At 43.6% G+C, this 18,740-nt stretch overlaps 1 long non-coding RNA gene across 1 annotated transcript; it reads right to left on the bottom strand.

Moving 5' to 3' along the window:
• Nucleotides 1-224: 224 nt before the first annotated feature.
• On the bottom strand, nucleotides 225-11,026 carry LOC141088135 (uncharacterized). Its single transcript, XR_012231846.1, has 2 exons — nucleotides 10,973-11,026; nucleotides 225-662 (listed from the first exon to the last, which is right to left on the bottom strand). It is a non-coding gene; the product is annotated as an uncharacterized lncRNA (long non-coding RNA).
• Nucleotides 11,027-18,740: the final 7,714 nt, after the last annotated feature.

Genomic DNA, 18,740 nt, shown 5'->3' with positions numbered 1-18,740 from the left:
TTTTTCTTTAATAGATGGAGAGTCAGCATAGAGCTATGGGAGGTAGAATTCGAGTATGTATCTTATTATATCTTCCACATTCATATAGGAGTAGTATGTGTCCCAATAAGGGGAGGACGCCATGGTGGTGATATCATGGCGTTACTGTTCCCACTCAGGGGCATTTATACTGTTTCCATAAGAAGGATGACATTGCATTCAATAATAAAGAACTTAGACCCAAATTAATTCTTCATACTGTTCCTCATCCCTTTTATTCGTAGAATAACAATACGGTCAGGAGCCAATTACAGTAATGCCCCAAATTTATCCGGACTCTTGACCAACCAAATGTTGTCTTGGAGCCTGAGATTAAAGGATCATCCTTCTGTGTAGCACAATCTACGTGATGGCAGAGCTGGAGAGATTCTGGAGGTTATGTCCATGCTGTTATCTGAGGGACAGGTTATATAGATCGTGGTCCAGATTCATCACCACCTTTGTGTCCACTTTATGTCTACTTTTGTGTGTTGGCACCTTTTTTTGTTGTTTTTCACCCTATTCATTATTTGCACCTTTTTTAAGTCAAGTTTACATGTGCTCGCCTTTTTTTAATTTTTGCTGCTTTTTGGTCGTTTTTTAACAATTCCAGATATTTTCACCTGATTTGGCACAGATTCTCTCTGAAAAAAAAAAAACAACACAAAAATTGAGCTTGGTTTGAGTTGGTACACATGCAGCATATAAATGCATGTTCACATGGCCAAAAAGCATACAAAACCTACAGACAAAATGAAAAAAACCCTGCTATAATTAAATAAGTAAAAAGAAAAAGTGCAGTTAAATCATACAGAGTTCTTAGTAATACTGTATTTGATTAAACATAGCATAAAAGCCATCCCACCATCGACAAGGAGACTCTGTGGTCGGGGCGGTCCTACACTGTCTAGTATTAATAACCTTATCATGTGTCAAAGTTGACGTCTGTGTGAATAAGGGCAGACAAGGACCGGGTCCCAACCAGTGGACACCAGTCAGGGGAAGCCTTAAAATACAATTTCCAGCTCAGGAGAGGGAGGCCACACCCCAGCTTGCACAGAATGCAAAAATACAACGAAAAAACACAAAAATTTATTTTTGTAAGCTGGGGTGTGGCCTCCCTCTCCTGAGCTGGAAATTGTATTTTAAAGCTTCCCCTGACTGGTGTCCACTGGTTGGGACCCGGTCCTTGTCTGCCCTTATTCACACAGACGTCAACTTTGACACATAAGGTTATTAATACTAGACAGTGTAGGACCGCCCCGATCACAGTCACCTTGTCGATGGTGGGATGGCTTTTATGCTATGTTTGATCAAATACAGTATTACTAAGAACTCCGTATGATTTAAATGCACTTTTGCTTTTTACTTATTTAATTATAGCAGGGTTTTTTTCATTTTGTCTTTTGTAGGTTTTGACAGATTCTCTCTAGTCTCCTTCTTCCTCCCTCTGGTGTGTTTTTCAGGACTCCAAAATATGAGACCAAACATCACAAACGCAGTTCAAAAGACGAAAAAAGCCTATTTTTTACTTTGAGACAAATTCATGAATCACGCACATTATTTTGATGAATTCTGTGCCAAAACAGCAACAAATACCACTAGACATATAAGGAAAGTGACTTATAAAAAGCCGCAGATGATGAGCCAATGTGTTATGATTCTAACCAGAGCTGTATGTTCTATTATAGGAAAAACAAATTTGGAGGAGCATCCCGCGCGCCTACCCTGGAGACCATCTTGTAAGTTGGTATTATAAACAGAGTCATATTTCTGAGCTGTTCCCTCAGATATACTATTGCCATAATCAATGTACTGTATCTACAAGGGGAAATGATGTAAGAAAGAGTTGGAAATTCATGAGGATTTCACATCCCCTCATTGTCACTGTGCCACCATCAGCAGACACAGGCACGCTCATGTATAAATACTCTTCTAAGACAAAGTATCAGTGTGACCCTTCACAGCCAATCAGAATCCAGATTTCAACATCTCAATTTCCTTTAAAATGAGAGCAATGATCTGGTTGGTTGCTGTGAGTAATACGTACACCTTTTCTTTGAGTGATTTTTACTGATCATGCCTGGGAGTTTTATGAAACCATTTATGTCCTCCATACACAGTCGACTATAAATTGCAGCCTTCATTCTGCTAATAGTTGGCAACTGGAGGATAACAGTGACGATGGATAGACATTCAGAAGTTTTTAGAGAAATTTCTCGTATAAAATGAGTAATTGTAACAACAATGGCAGTTTGAGAATTGCTAAATAAAGTGTATGCTATATATCCAATAGTGAGGAGGAGGAAGAGGGGGAGGTGGTGGAGGAAGAGGAGGAGGAGAAGGAAGATGAAGAGGAGGAGGAGGAAGAAGAAGAGGTGGATAAGGTGAATGCCACATCAGAAGGCAGCAATGAGGATATCAGCTTGTAAGTAGACAGATAGTGAGATTATAATGTATTCGCCAAGACTCCCAGAACATCCCCGAGTCTCCTGGAAAAAAATGTACTCAAGAATACATGGATAGCAGTTATATCCAGTCAGATAACTTTATCCATAGGCTTCCTAAGCATTAATTCTTGGCAGGTTGTTAAAAATGGGGGGATCCCATTCCATTTTTTTTTAATTATTTTTTTAAGGCTGCGTTCACACGATCAGTTATTTTCGCGTTTCCACGGCGTTATTTACCGCACGTTTCTGCCGCGAAATCGCAAAAAATAAGCATCCCATGCAATCCTATGGGATTCCGCTTTGTTGTGCTAATGCTGCGTTTTTTTCCGCAGCGGAATCGCATCGCGGAAAAAAACCCAGCATGCTCATTAATTTTGCGGATCCGCGGCGATCCCGGCCCCATAGGGTTGTATGGGATCGCATATAAACCGCATTTTTACATAAAACCAGCATATTTTTCGCGGTAAATACCGCATGCGGCCAGGAAATGTCATCTAGCCCATCCCATCATGCCCCATCATGCCATGCAAGGACCATCCCATACAGGAAGAAGGAAATCCCATAATCCTTTCCTTCTTCCTGTATCATGGCTGGCACTGCAGGCATGGAGTGGTACGACAGGATGGAGCTGAATGTCCCCTTCATGATAAGCGTGGTGAGTGTGTGTGTCAGTGTGTGGTGTATATGGCGTGGATGTGGTCTATGGGGCGTCTGTGACCGCTGCTGAGCCTGCTCTCTGGCATAGGCCGATAGGACTACTAGTCCCATCGGCCTATGTCTGTTCCTATACAGTAGTGCCAGCAGGCTCAGCGCGATGGGAGCCGTATTTCCCATTGCGCCGTTCCTGCTGTGAATATTTTTTTTATTTTCCCTGTCCCCCGCCAATATTTAATTTTAGGGCCCCCATTAATGCGCCTTTTTAATTCCTGCCTCCCCCCATATATATATTTATTTATCATTTTTTCCCCCTTCAGCCTTTATTTATTTATTTTTTTAAAGTGTCAAATAATTTTTTTTCATTGGTGGCCAGTGGTTACCTGTGGAAAAAAATTATAATTACCTGTCCCCGACGTCGCCACCTAAAAAAAAAATAAAAATAAAAAAACCATACTCACCTCTTCTGCTAATTCCCCGAAGACCATGCTCAACCTAAATAAAATTGTAAAAAAACAAACCACAAAAATACCTACCCTCCGCAGCATCCCATAAAAACGAGTGTCCCACGAAGATCTAAAGTTTAGAGCGGCCACATAACATGTGGCCGCTCTAAACTCCCGACGCCGCTACAATGAACGGGGCCGTAAAGCGCCCCGGCTCATTGTTTACCGACTTCACCCGAAGTCAGCTCGCGCTGCTCGGGTGAACTCGGGCGGTCCGGTCTGCGCATGCGCAGACTACCATGCTGTCCTGAGATGAACTCAGGACCGTGGGAAAATTTCTCACACTCCTGGGCTGATCTCAGGTCAGCAATGAATGGTTTTTTTTTGTTTTTTTTTCTTCTCTTTCTTCAATGGATGGATTGGGCGAGAAATAAACAATGGTCAAAAACAAGTTGTCTTATTTTCAATAAAAATGTTTAAAAATATTGTCTGTGTTAATTTTTTTAACCCTTCATTAATATATGGTTAATAATGGATCGGCGTCTGATTGACGCCTATCTGTTATTAACCCGGCTTAATGTCACATTCCAATTGCAATGTGACATTAACCCCTTATTACCCCATATGCCCCTGCACGATGGCTGTGGGAAGAGAGAGGGTTAAGTGCCATAAAAGGCGCATCTTACAGATGTGCCCTTTATGGGGTGTCTGTCGGCAGATTTTTGTAGCCGGGGGGGGCCAAAAAAATGGTCCCTTCTTAGGCTATTTAAATCTGCCGTCACTCACCTGCTTTTCCCTCTCTGGTGTCTAAAATTGCGCGGGAGCCCACGCCAAATTTTTTCTTGATTATACACCGAAATTGAACCCCTAAATTAGAAAAAACATTTAACACCATTAATAAACAACATAACATTGATGACTTCATGTCAACCATATTTTTAATTTTGTGTATATATTTTAAAATCAAGGGTCAGGCATTGGATTCGGTGTTAAATAAAAAAATATATTGTTTCTAGGGTTGCATTTCATGCGCGTCCATGCGCATGCGTTCTGCATCCCTATGTTTAATTTTTTTCAGCATGGTGTTGCGCACATACCATTTTTTTTTTTTTTTAAATTTTGGTTTTTGAACAGTACGCCATGGCACAGCGTACGCAAACGGTATTATTTTTCCTCCGCCTCACCTGTGTTTTTAAAAAAAAAAGGTCATTTGTGCGGCAAGAACACGCTGTAGCGTGGATTGCCATGCGCACGTCAGCTTTTTTAGTATCATGCCTGAACATGGTTATAGAATAGTATTAACTCATGCGTCTATAATAAAAAATCAAAGGCACTACTGTGAAACTCGCCTTAGCCATGGAGAATTGGTGTGGTGTTTGGGAAAGCGTATAAGGCCTTCCTTGCCGTATCTTTTGTTACACAGGTGTCATACAGAGAGTGTGGGGTTTGTCATTGTGTTAGGCCTAGGTGTGGATATATATCTCTACATGTGTTGACCAAATTATAGAGATAAAACGGACTTTTGTATTTCACATTACTTTGAAATAACACGTATTAACACGGAATTTTCACTTTCCAGATAGAGAAACATCCTGAAGTGTGGGACCGCGCCAGCGAGGCATACAAAGGAACATACAATAAAAGGGATGCTTGGCCAGCAATTGTGACGGAAATATATCCGCAGTGGCCTGACCTGCCAAGAGCTGGGAAAAAACAGATTAGTAAGTTAGTATTATGAGTACTAAGTTGGCCTGTAATTTTTGAAATTAAAGTAATGTTTTTATTTGATTTCATTGCAGTGGATGATGTTAAAAATCGTTGGCGCTCCATAACAGACAGGCTGGTAAAGTCTATGAAAACACCAAGTGGAAGTTCACCTCCTAGAAAGAAGGTTCCATTTGCAGATCTGCTGCAGTTTGTTTTAACCAGCAGGAATTTGCGGAGGTACATTGCGCTTTGATAACTGGGGTTGTATATGGCTGTTGTCAAAACAATGGATATACGCTGCCTCTAGATGATGACTGGACATTTGTAGTTGTTGTCGTAGGGCGGTGTGTCTCTTTGACAAAACAATGGGGGAATATTGATTTTTGGTAAGCGGAAGTTGAGACTCTGTTGAAAATAGACAAATGAAAACGTAAAAAAAATTAAAAAGTAGCACAAAGGTACAAAATGGCCACATAAGATGGTAAAGATATAATGATCCTTGTTTTGGCTCCAAAATGCTCCATAGATTCTTCCCAAATATGCTAGGCCATAGACTATGTCCCCATATGCTGTAACCCATCTTTGATCACTTGCTTATATTCCGGGAGGTATACTTGATGCTCCAAAAAAGACCCTAAAATCGCATGTCATTCCCGAGTGTATCCATGATTTATTTATATATATTTATATTTCTGCTCAGTTATAAAGTTTGACTCTTGTTTTTTGGTGTATAATAATTTAGTTGTTCTTCCTTCTACAGAACGGATGGAAATATCAGTCCCGGGACGTCAATGGACACTGAACAGAACAGCCCGGAACAGGGTCTGGCCGAGGAGGTGCAGGACATGTCTTCCTCTCCAGGTCCTCCGAATGACAGGCCCTCTTCAGCCATTTCCTCCACAGCATCCGAACCTTCTGGTTGTGATTCCTGTTTGGACACCAGTGTGTCCTCTGTCGTGGAGGAGGCGTCTGGCTCCACTGTTAATGCTACTGCATCTGCCGCTAGCAGTACCCCAGGTGGTGGTGTGTCAAGGCGCACTTGGATACGGGCAGGTTCTGGCCGTCCCGTGTCATCGACAAGGGCAGGCCAAAAAAAAGGGACAACAACTGAGACTTCCGCTAGTGCAATTCAACAACTCACTAGCAGAACCCTCAGTCTTATAATGTCAGACATCAAGATGAACTAGACACTTTTGGGGTAAACATAGCCAGCCGCCTGAGGTCCATGACACGGGACCGTCAGAATTTAATAATGTCAGCTGTACATGTACTTATTATGTCTGTTGACACAGCATCAATTCCACCACCTTCCAATGACATAATCACTGGGATTATGAACCTTTGTAATCCCCGCAGTGTGCCACCACCACCACCAGCAGCAGATGCATCGCAGCGGTTTGGGCCCGCGCCATCCTTTCGTCCGGAACATCCAGATTCATTGGTTTATGGCTGCCCAAATCCATCACAAACTATTGGACAACATGGAAACTCTCCAATGAGTCAGGTGTTGTCTCAAAATCTATACCCCTCGTATAGCTACGATCCAGACTACCAACAATTTTGATGCTTGGTTAATCAATAAGTAATTAGTCTGGTCCAAAAACCTCCGTAGCCACCAGACACCTTGCCTGTCCTGTTGACAGGGTTACATTATTCCGACAATGTTTGTCGTTATGTTGTAGTATGTTTCATACTGTTTTTTTACTTGTGGTTTATACAAGTTTGTTACTGTTTATATAAAAAATAATGGTTTCAAGACTCTGTGTGTGTGTGTAAATATATTTTCAGTGCAAAAGACTACTCACTGTAATGAAGCAATAAACACTTGCATTTAGATGAGTCCTCTCCTCTACTAGATTACCCAACGTGACATACTTTGTTTTTTAATTATACCACAAAAATAGTTGAAATTTTTGGTTAGTCATTCATACACCCACAACGGACAACGCAAACTTCAACAAAATCAGCTGTGGACCTAAACTCTACTCACAACACGCTGCATCCTCACTACTATTGGAGCTAACAGCTCAACCAACCACCGTACTGCTGTGACACCCCAAACTACTGCCTCCTTTGTGTACTGTAGTGATATTTGGTATGTTAACCCTTGTAAAGTAACGCACCATGGGCTATATGTTTAAATTAAAAGCAATTATAGTATATATGTTCTGAAAATTGAGTGTAGTGGAAAATGGTGGTGTGTAAAGAATCGATTTTCACAGAGGCAAGATTACTGTTTAACAACCGAAAATTTTATTAATTTTTAACATTTTGGCAAAAAATTTTGATCAACATAGAACTCGGTTGCTTGGGATCAATCATCATTTCTTCTCTCATGTACAGGCTGATCAACACCGGCACTGGAGTATTGCCAGTGCACGGCACCTTCAGGACTCATGAAGTAGTCTGTGAAGGTTTCTCGCACACACACCCCCGAGTTAGAAAGCCTTCCATGACCCGAGGTTTCGACTGCAACTAATTCAGACACCTGTGACTCTTCATCTACCTCTGTTCTGTATTCTTGAAGGTAGTTGTGGAGTACACAGCACGCCTTAATCTTAATTACAGTGTCAACAGTGTCAGTCTCTAACTGGATGGCTGTGTGAAAGATACGCCACTGACTACACATGATCCCAAAGGCGCATTCCACATATCTTCGTGCACGGCTCAGCCGATAATTAAAAATCCTCCGCCGGTCATCCAGTGTCCTTCGTGGGTATGGGCGCATCAGGTTGGTCTTTAAGGGAAAGGCCTCATCCGATACCATCACAAAGGGCACTGGAATTGTGGAACCCGGCAAAGGTCTTGGGGCTGGAAGCGTTCCGCCATGTTGAAGAATTTGCAGTCTGATCTGAGATGATCGCAAAACCCGAGAGTCCCCAGTACTGCCATAGGCACCAACGTCGATGGCAACAAATTTGTAATGTGCATCAGCCACCGCCATCAGGACCACTGAAAAATACTTCTTATAATTAAAGAAGCGTGATCCCGATCGTGGTGGCTTCTGCACTCTCACATGTTTACCATCAACTGCACCAATGCAGTTTGGGAAATTGGCCACAGACTGAAAGCCAGCTGCGACCTGCAACCAAGTCTCCACGGTCGGCGATGGCATGACGATGGGCTGCAACTTCCGCCAGATGACGGCACATGTGCACCTCACAATTTGAGAGATGGTGGATTTACCAACCCTAAATTGGAGGTGCAGTGATGTGTAGCTCTCTCCTGTGGCCAAAAACCTGGAAAAAAAACAAAGAAAAACATGTTTCATTGGGATCTTAGGGGTTAAATGTGTATCAAAAAAAAATATATATATTACCGCAAGGTGATGAGCAGCCTTTCTTCAGCAGAGATGGGTCTTCTCATGACTGTTTCTTGATAATTTAACTCGGGGGAAAGAAGGTCGAGTAGGCGATCAAATGCTGGTATTGTCAGCCGGCAGAAGTTGACAAATTTTTCTGGATACCTGAAACAGGAAACAAAATAAAAGGTAATTATTGAACATGATTTGAACAAAAAACCAAAAAAATTAACATTATATTTGTTGGTCAATGAGTCCAAAAAACATAAGTTGCCCTACTATATCTTACTTTCTTAAATCCTGGTAAAGAAGATTGAAGTGGCCCTTGTCCTCATGCTCTTGAACTATTGGGTGGACCCACATTCTTTTGGGAGCTGTCCTCCTGTTCCTCACCCTTGTACGACATCGCTCCTATGGGAGAATTTAATATGAGTCCCAAAAACATCTAAATGATCTGATAAGAACTATACAGACATTAAGGCCGGGGTCACACTGGCGAGGAATACGGGAGAGTGAGAGGCGCAAAAAGCACGCATTAGACACGGACCAATGATTCTCTATGGGATCCCTCGCACCAGCCGTATATTTCTCCTCCGTATCCTCCGCTCCGTGCCACTCGCAGCATGCTGCGATTGTCAGCGTACTACGCCCGTAATACGCCAATGCAAGTCTATGGGTGCGCAAAAAATACGGATTACACACGGACCACACATGTGACCTGCGAGAAATACGCACCCGGTGTCTTTTAGCAAAGCCGGCAATTCAGTGCGCTATACAGTAAACTCACACTGACAGGTTTAATAAAGAAACAAAAGAATAGATATATACACATAGAATACATATATATATACATTCTATGTGTCTATATCTATTCTTTGGTTTCTGTTATAAACCCTGTCATAGGGCTCCATTTTATGTCCATTTTGCAAGCCTGTGAGAAAATCTCACCATACGGATTACATACGGATGCTGACATGCGCAAAATACGCGACCACACTTTGATTACGGATGACATACGGAGCACTATTTAGTGGTGATTCATCCGTATTACGCATGTAAAATACGGAGCGTATTTTGCGCTGGTTAGTGTGACTCCAGCCTAATGCTAATTTGCAGCATTTTTTTTTTAGGCGCATTGTGTTACCAAAAAACCAATGTAATATATAACTAGTTGCACATGCTTGCATTTTGTAAGCGCACTAACAATCTAGTGGTAAAACACAGTTTATACAATTCTGTCGTCAAAAAATGCATGCGCACTATAACGCAAAACAACACATGTACATCGTGGAACAGCAAACAAGTGCGTTCACCAACGCAACCAAAAGATGGCAAGCAGCGTTCAAGGGTGCATCATTATCGCCTACTTGATAAAACATTGCGATTTGTACATGCCTTATGATGCATTTTCATTGCGGGCAATGGCGGACTAAGGCATCCTTAACATATTGCCACTATGTAACGTATCCAGCAGAAAATTGCCCCTAATGCAATGTGAACCCTGTGAGTGCACCCGAAAAAGAAATGCATATTAAACACAGGAAAAGTCAAGACCATGTGCACGCCATGCGCATAGACGCGGACAATGACACGATAGATGCGGTACGTGAAAAAAAAAATAATGTGAATCCAGCATTACCTGCTCATTAATGTGGTGGTGCAGCAAAATCAATGTTGTAAGATGCAAAATAAGCGCAATTTCTGGGGTAAAACACAGGCTCTGCAATGGAGGCATCTTGCAATTTGCCAAAAACAAGGAGAATAGGGTTTGACCAGGAAATGACTTCATAAAGCCTTTTTTTTTTTTTCTTCAGTCAACTTTGTTAAAGTAGCAAACGCTGACAAATCGTTCAAAAAACGCATTAAAAAAAACGCGTGAAAAATGCACAAAAACCGCACCAAAAACGCATACAAACCGCATGGAAAACCGCAAAAAAACCGCGACAGGTTTCTGGGAGCTGTACCATGCGATTTTTATCAGGAAAAATATGCACAAGAAATGCAACGTGTGCACTTAGCCTAAATGCCGTTGCGACCCCTCTATTGTTGATAACCAGCTTTGCTAAAGCTGACAGCTAAATGTTGCAGCTCACAGCTGTCAGTTTTACCATACTGGTAATCAAAAATAGAAAGACTTCACGTCATTTTTTTAAAAAAATTGTGTTTATTTATAGTGCAGGCACCAGGCCCGGATTGGTATTATGCCCAACCGGGCATTTTCCCGCTGGGCCGCTGTCATGTGGGCCGCTGGCGGCAGCGCCCGCTCATCTGGCCGCTTGCCAGCTGATGCGGCCACTGGCCTGGCTGCTGTTCCTGCTGCCTTGCACACACTGCAGGGAGATAAGCCGCCACGCACCCCATCCTTGCCCTAGCTTGAGACCCCCCCAGCCACTTACAGCGTCGCTTGCCTGCTCTCTTCTCTGTACACAGGACCTGTGATGAGGTCACAGGAGAGGAGTCAGGGGTCACATGATCAGGAGCCTTTGTCCAGACCCCTGATCAGGTGACCCCTGACTCCGCCCCTCCTGTGACCTCATCACAGGTCCTGTGCGCACAGCCCTGCCTCTTGGTGTCTGCCGGACTCTGCTGTGCTGGTTTTCATGGTGCTGGATGAGGTCAGTATGTATGGGGTCAGGGGTGGTTTTCAGGGTAGATGTAGCAGTGCTGTGTGTGTATGAGGTGTACGGAGCGGAGCCGCGTGTGTACGGAGCGGAGCCGGATGTGTACGGAGAGGAGCCACATGTACGAGGTGTACGGAGAGGAGCCGCGTGTTCGGGGTGTACGGAGAGGAGCCGCGCGTGTACGAAGTGGAGCCTTGTGTGTGCGGGATGTACGGAGCGGAGCCAAGTGTGTACGAAGCATACAGAGCGGGCTTTTCCCACAGACACAGGAGTACACGGCGGAGCCCCGAGGAGCATTTTAAAACTCACACATGATGTTCCACCGGAAGTGATATTCTGGAAGCTGACCGGAAATGAGGTAATTTCATGAGGAGATTGTGACGGAACTAGGAATGCTTCAGTTCCATCACCATGTCCTCCTCCGACAGCGCAGACAGCAGGATCGCCTTGGAATCGGGGATGCCGGCCATGTGAGCGGATCATAATATGTCCTGCATCGGGAGGCTCAGGTGGGCACTACAATGGGAGCTGGGCTGCTATAGTATCTTTATAGAATCTTTATTTCTTTCTCTCTTTTTCTTTCTTTCTCTGTTCTTTCTTTCTCATTCTCTGTTCAGTCTTTCTCTCATTTTCTTTCTCTCTCTGTTCTTTCTTTCTCTCTCTAATCTTACTTTTTTCTTTCCCCTCTTTCTTTCTTTTTCTTTCCTCTTTCTTTCTTTTCTCTCTCTGTTCTTTCTCTGTCTCTCTCTTTTCTTTCTTTCCCCTCTTTCTTTCTCTCTTCTTTCTCTCACTCTCCTTTCTTTCTCTCGGTTTTCTTTTTTCTCTCTCTCTCTGTTTTCTCTCTTCCTTAGTGCCAGTCAGTGTGCCCATAATGCCAGCCACTGTGCCATCAGTACCAGTCAGTGTGATCAGCAGTGCTAAATAGGTGCGGTTGGGCGTGGACATGGGTGTGACTAGTTGTGAAATGGATGTGGCCGGGGCGTGGCCTAAAATTTGCAGCAGCGCGCCGCTGTCTTTCTCCCTCTTTCCCTTCTTCAAAAGTTGGGAGGTATGATAGGGGCGGCTGTGACCAGGGGGTCTGGTTGCCCAATGGATAGCAGTTCTGCCAGGAATTCTGTCACCATGCGTACAAAAGGGGACAGAGCTTTGGGATGAGTACTGTACCTAAAAGCAATAAATAGACTGAGCTGAAATACTGGGCACAACTGTGGCTACATGTTATAGTCGTGTTAATCTCTTATCACTTCTTGCAACCTACAAGTGTACAAATATATTATATAGTTACCATGTGACTAGTGGGCCTGTGTAACTTCAAATGCCAGGGCTGAATTTTTGTCCCAGTCCGGCCCTGGCAGGCACTGACTGATGAATACTCCCATCAACGACACCTGATCTCGCTGTTATTAGCGGCAGCAGGCGTAGGCTGATGGGAATAGTACTCTCTAATCAGCTGACGCCTCTATGAACAGAGGTAAACTTTCATAGCTGGTGTTGGAAACCACAGCTCTCTGACTGATCACAGACAGTGTTTGCTGTGCTGTGCTGCAAATGACAGCATGGCAAACAATGGGTGTTCGGGCACTCCATGCATCTGAATGGGGCTAGGTTCAGTTTCAGGTACTGTTCTGGTACCCAAACCAAACTTTTTTTTAAATGTTTGGCAGAACCCGCCGGACCCGAACATCCAGGGGTTCACCCATCACTAATTGTGACATTATCATAGGACATTACACAGGACAATATCACTGTATAAATTCTCATAGACTGATCAGAATGATGATGTGAATTGTCGGAGTCACAATTTGTTTGTTTGGATTTTTTAAGACACAAACATAAATGGTGGAAGCCGAAATGCTTTAGAAGAAAGAACCAGACCACTGTCAAAAACATGTAAGTATTTAACCCTTCCCACAAATGGATGTGCCCTTATGTCCTAAATGCTGACTTCTAGATGCAAAATTATACAATGATTTGTCCTGGTAGTTACACAGGCAGATCAGTCCGCTTGCAAGTGCATGTGAAATGTATTCAATGAGCTAATAATTAGCAATCTATATGATGTGGTGAAGTATATGAGACAGGGCATACATTATGTTTATTGTCTGTATCCCTATGATGCTAGGATTTGTTCCTGATTATTATATTTATATATTTATTTGTGATCACTTTTTCTTTTTCTCCAGCAGCAAAAGTGATAAAAAAGAAACAGAGAGACGTCCAACAAAGTAAGGAAAAGCTTCCCCCATTGTTGTATGTGACATGTTGTTACACTAAGGCCCATAATATGGGTAGATATACTTTGTTTCTTCCCTTTATACTATATTGTACAGTATATTTTTAATGGAAGATACCAACACCTTCCCTTCCTTTCTTCTCCATTCTATACAGCTGGCTCCTCAGAGCTTTTACCTGCTGCTTCAGCAGAGCGGGAACACAATAAATAAAACGTAAGTATAATTTTTTTATTGAAAGATTTACAAACTCTAAGCGGTATCATCAGTTTGCTATATATAGAAAAAGAAAGAGGGGAGACACAAAGCGCAATAGGGTCTTATCCCACGTATCACAAAGATGAGACCCCAAGAAAACTGCTCACCTGGTGCAGGTGAATACAGGCATGTAAAGATGGCGGCTGCCGCAGATCCACAGGTCGATCCACGACCTTATGAAGAGATATGCTTAGTAGGAAGTGTGGATTATCTCCGCGCTGCCGCAATAGATTAATTCCAGAAATTATTGAAATATTCCAGTTGCTTATTCAACGCATTTCGGTGTTCCAATGACCCCTTCGTCAGGAAATACCACATACAATATGAAGAGACAAGGTGCTTGCAAGGTTTAAGCACATGCTAAATTCAAAAAATGGCGCCTAAAGATCAAATGACGCATGATGTCAGAGTTCATGGTTGATAAAAGGTTAACACGTCTTTATCGGTATAGAATTAAACATATACATTAAGGATCCCTTTCTTAATCATCAATTCATTTCTATTCACAGATTAACGGGTAACAACTGAAAAATTATTTAAAGAAAAAAATAAAGAAATGAATGAGTGGATCCCAGCTTTCTTCAAAAGAGAAGATATGGACAAGAACCTGCGGAGCAGAAACACATTAAAATAATTTTTATTATTAATAAATATTTTAAACATCTAAGTGAACTATGTCCATTAATAATTATGAATATAAAGTGAGCGTTTTTACCATGTAAAATAAATCAATTTCCCAGTAGAAACAATATAAAAAAGAGGAAGACAATATAAAAAGGGAGGGGGATTTTTTCTGTTCAAAGCTCTAGAGCAGGGGTCCCCAACCACCGGTCCGCGGCCCAGCACCGGTCCGTTGCGGTGCTCTTGCCGGTCCGCGGACTGCTGTGGTGTAGCAGCTGATACCCTGTCATCCCTATCGGCGCAGCAGCTTCTTCCAGCGCTGAGCGGTCACGTGCTACCGCTCATTTAAGGTCATGAATATGGACGCCACTCATCTCCCATAGGGGTGGCGTCCATATTCATAGACCTTAATGAGCGGTAGCACATGACCGCTCCTCACAGGAAGAAGCTGAAGTGCCGCGAGATGCAGGGACGCGCAGCGACGGGAAGGAAGTTCAGCGACAGCGACGTGAGGGGTAAGTATGATGGGGGAGCCCAGCCATACATACCCGGTTGGGAGCAGAGCCATAAATACCTGGCAGGGAGAGTGGGAGCGGAGCCATAAATACCTGGGAGGGAGAGTGGGAGCGGAGCCATAAATACCTGGGAGGGAGAGTGGGAGCGGAGCCATATATACAAGGGAGGGAGAGTGGGAGCGGAGCCATATATACAAGGGAGGGAGAGTGGGAGCGGAGCCATATATACAAGGGAGGGAGAGTGGGAGCGGAGCCATATATACAAGGGAGGGAGAGTGGGAGCGGAGCCATATATACAAGGGAGGGAGAGTGGGAGCGGAGTCATAAATACATGGGAGGGAAAGTGGGAGCGAAGACATATATACAAGGGAGGGAGAGTGGGAGCGAAGCCATAAATACAAGGGAGGGAAAGTGGGAGCGAAGACATAAATACCTGGGAGGGAGAGTGGGAGCGGAGCCATGTATACATGGGAGGGAGAGTGGGAGCGGAGCCATAAATACCTGGGAGGGAGAGTGGGAGCGGAGCCATAAATACCTGGCAGGGAGAGTGGGAGCGGAGCCATAAATACCTGGGAGGGAGAGTGGGAGCGGAGCCATGTATACATGGGAGGGAGAGTGGGAGCGGAGCCATAAATACCTGGGAGGGAGAGTGGGAGCGGAGCCATGTATACATGGGAGGGAGAGTGGGAGCGGAGCCATAAATACCTGGGAGGGAGAGTGGAAGCGGAGCCATAAATACATGGGAGGGAAAGTGGGAGTGGAGCCGTAAGTACCTGGGAGGGAGAGTGGGAGCGGAGCCATAAATACATGGGAGGGAGCCAAAAATACAAGGGAGGGAGAGTGGGAGCGGAGCCATAAATACATGGGAGGGAGCCATAAATACAAGGGAGGGAGAGTGGGAGCAGAGCCATAAATACATGGGAGGGAGAGTGGGAGCGGAGCCATAAATACAAGGGTACAATTTTTCTTAAATGCTCAATGCTCCATTTCCTTGTAGGTTCCAATCATGATTAGCAGTGACGGTCATCAGTAGAAGTAGCCCAGTTCTCCCACTGAAACAGAGAAACAAGCCAGGTGCTCCCACTCATTCAAAACCTATGGTGAGTTGAGTCACATTGTTATATATGTTATAATTACATGATAAGTATGCACTGCTAAACTACAACCGCATCCATAGCCCCGCCCCCTTATGACCAAAGCCCCGCCCCTGTCACACCTCCATAACAGCCCTGCCGGGCCATGGAAGAATGGTCTTGCTTGAAGCCGGTCCCTGGTGCAAAAAAAGTTGGGGACCACTGCTCTAGAGCAGGGTTCCCCAACTCCAGTCCTCAAGGCCCACCGACAGATCATGTTTTCAGGATTTCCTTTGTATTGCATAGGTGAAGCAATTATGACCTGGGCAATACTAAGGAAATCCTGAAAACATGATCTGTCGGTGGGCCTTGAGGACTGGAGTTGGGGAACCCTGCTCTAGAGTGAGGGAAAGTCGCAAGACATCGCAAACTCCCAGACTGGGGCCGATATTATGCCGAGATCATATCCAAGGAGAAACCCATCATCACTTATTGTTGAAAAAAACGTCATAATTAAAAAGTATAAATAATATGCGTGTGAGTATACAAAGATGGATTTGTCAGAGAGAAAAGACATCGCTGTCGACGTCCTGACATGCAGATATTTATAATTGTGAAAGCATTTCAAAAGAGAAAACTTATTCTTTAAAAACAATAAAAAATTATATATATGATGTCATAGTAAAGGACTATCAGTAATTAGTAGACAAAAAAAAATATCCGTATGGAGATGAATCTATATCTAAGGTTACATTCAAAAAAGCAAATTTTAGAGAAGAGAAGGATAATTCAATATTATAACTGAGAATTTCGTCAGAGATAATTTTGATATATAGAAAGGGAATATGAAAATATAAATTATACCATTCAGCCATTTGTAATAGAGGGGAATATTTTAAAAGAGGATATTGTAGATTATTATAGAAAGGATCATTTTTTTGGGTAAAAATGACCTTTTAAAGGGGAAGAGGAGATTGTTAGTTCAAAAAATAGGCGTCAGAGGGAATATATCCATTTGACCGCCGAAGAAGAAAGCCAGGACCCATCGCTCAGAAGAACCACCGCAGGAACACCGCAAGTTCCCGTCCAGGACAAAGACACCAGCAGTAATTAATATACAGTCAAAAACAGCATAAAATAAGATACATTACGAATCCAATGGTCCTCCTACAGAACCCGAGCAGAGGCACAACACAAAAACACAATTTAGGAAATAATTGCTATGCAGATTCCACAAGTAAAAAAATTTGAAATTATATGGTTATACAGCAAAACAAAACCCTCAGTACTCCAACTGGAGATGCATATAAATAAATATAAAATATTTGACACGTTTCACTTCTAATATTCCAGCCCCATCACCATGTATCCCCAACCTGCACAAACCCCTCATCCTGCTGAGCCGCTGCTGCCGTATGTGTCCCTATTACTGTACCTGATACCCCAATGCTGAGCCACTGCTGCCATATGTGTCCCTATTACTGCACCTGATACCCCAATGCTGAGCCGCTGCTGCCGTATGTGTCCCTATTACTGCACCTGATACCCCAATGCTGAGCCGCTGCTGCCGTATGTGTCCCTATTACTGCAACTGATACCCCAATGCTGAACTACTGCTGCCGTATGTGTCCCTATTACTGCACCTGATACCCCAATGCTGAACTGCTGCTGCCGTATGTGTCCCTATTACTGCACCTGATACCCCAATGCTGAACCGCTGCTGCGGTATGTGTCCCTATTACTGCACCTGATACCCCAATGCTGAGCCGCTGCTGCCGTATGTGTCCCTATTACTGCACCTGATACCCCAATGCTGAGCCGCTGCTGCCGTATGTGTCCCTATTACTGCACCTGATACCCCAATGCTGAACTGCTGCTGCCGTATGTGTCCCTATTACTGCACATGATACCCCAATGCTGAGCCGCTGCTGCCGTATGTGTCCCTATTACTGCACCTGATACCCCAATGCTGAGCCGCTGCTGCCGTATGTGTCCCTATTACTGCACCTGATACCCCAATGCTGAGCTGCTGCTGCCGTATGTGTCCCTATTACTGCACCAATTGTGTGATTCTGTGTGCCCTCTAAATTCTAAAGCATCCCTCTATAATACAGTAATGCCGGGTGCAAGTGACCTAGAAAACAGCGCCCACATTTTGCCCCCTAGAATGTAATAATGCCCTCTGTATGCCCCGTTTGACAGTCAAAGTAACCTGAGTTCCCCTATAACAATAAGTGCCAACTTTACATTTAATAATGTCCTGAGTATACCCCCTGTACCGCTCCCCTATACAAAGTATAATGCCCCCTCACTTTATATATACTGACCCCTTAGTATCCCCCAATGATGGCTCCAAGACTGCATGATGGTCCCCTCACTGTAAAATCCACATTGTATGATGGCCCCCTTACTGTAATCTACACCCCCTAGACAGCCTCCATATAGTATAACACACCAGTCAGCCCTCAATATACGTAGTATAGTATATTGCAGCCCCCAATAAGCAGACTGTAATGTAAGGCAGCACCCCCCTATAGGCAGACTGTAATATAAGGCAGCACTCCCCCATAATATTAATAATAATACATTTTATTTCTATAGCGCCGACAAATTCTGCAGCACTTTACATTTCAGAGGGGATTTGTACAGACAATAGACTTTATAGCATAACAATAATCACACAGATCATAACATATGCCAAGAGGAATGAGGGCCCTGCTCGCAAGCTTACAATCTATGAGGAAAAAGGTAGACACGAAAGGTGGTGGTAACAGTTGCCCTAGTTGTATGGACCAGCCATAATGTTAAGTGTGTAACAGTACAGACACAGAGGGCTAATGGATGC

This window comes from Dendrobates tinctorius, unplaced genomic scaffold (assembly GCF_039654945.1).
Source record: "Dendrobates tinctorius isolate UK_male_01 unplaced genomic scaffold, ASM3965494v1 ptg000037l, whole genome shotgun sequence".
NCBI lineage: Eukaryota > Metazoa > Chordata > Amphibia > Anura > Dendrobatidae > Dendrobates > Dendrobates tinctorius.
This window is presented reverse-complemented; position numbering and strand designations above follow the sequence as displayed.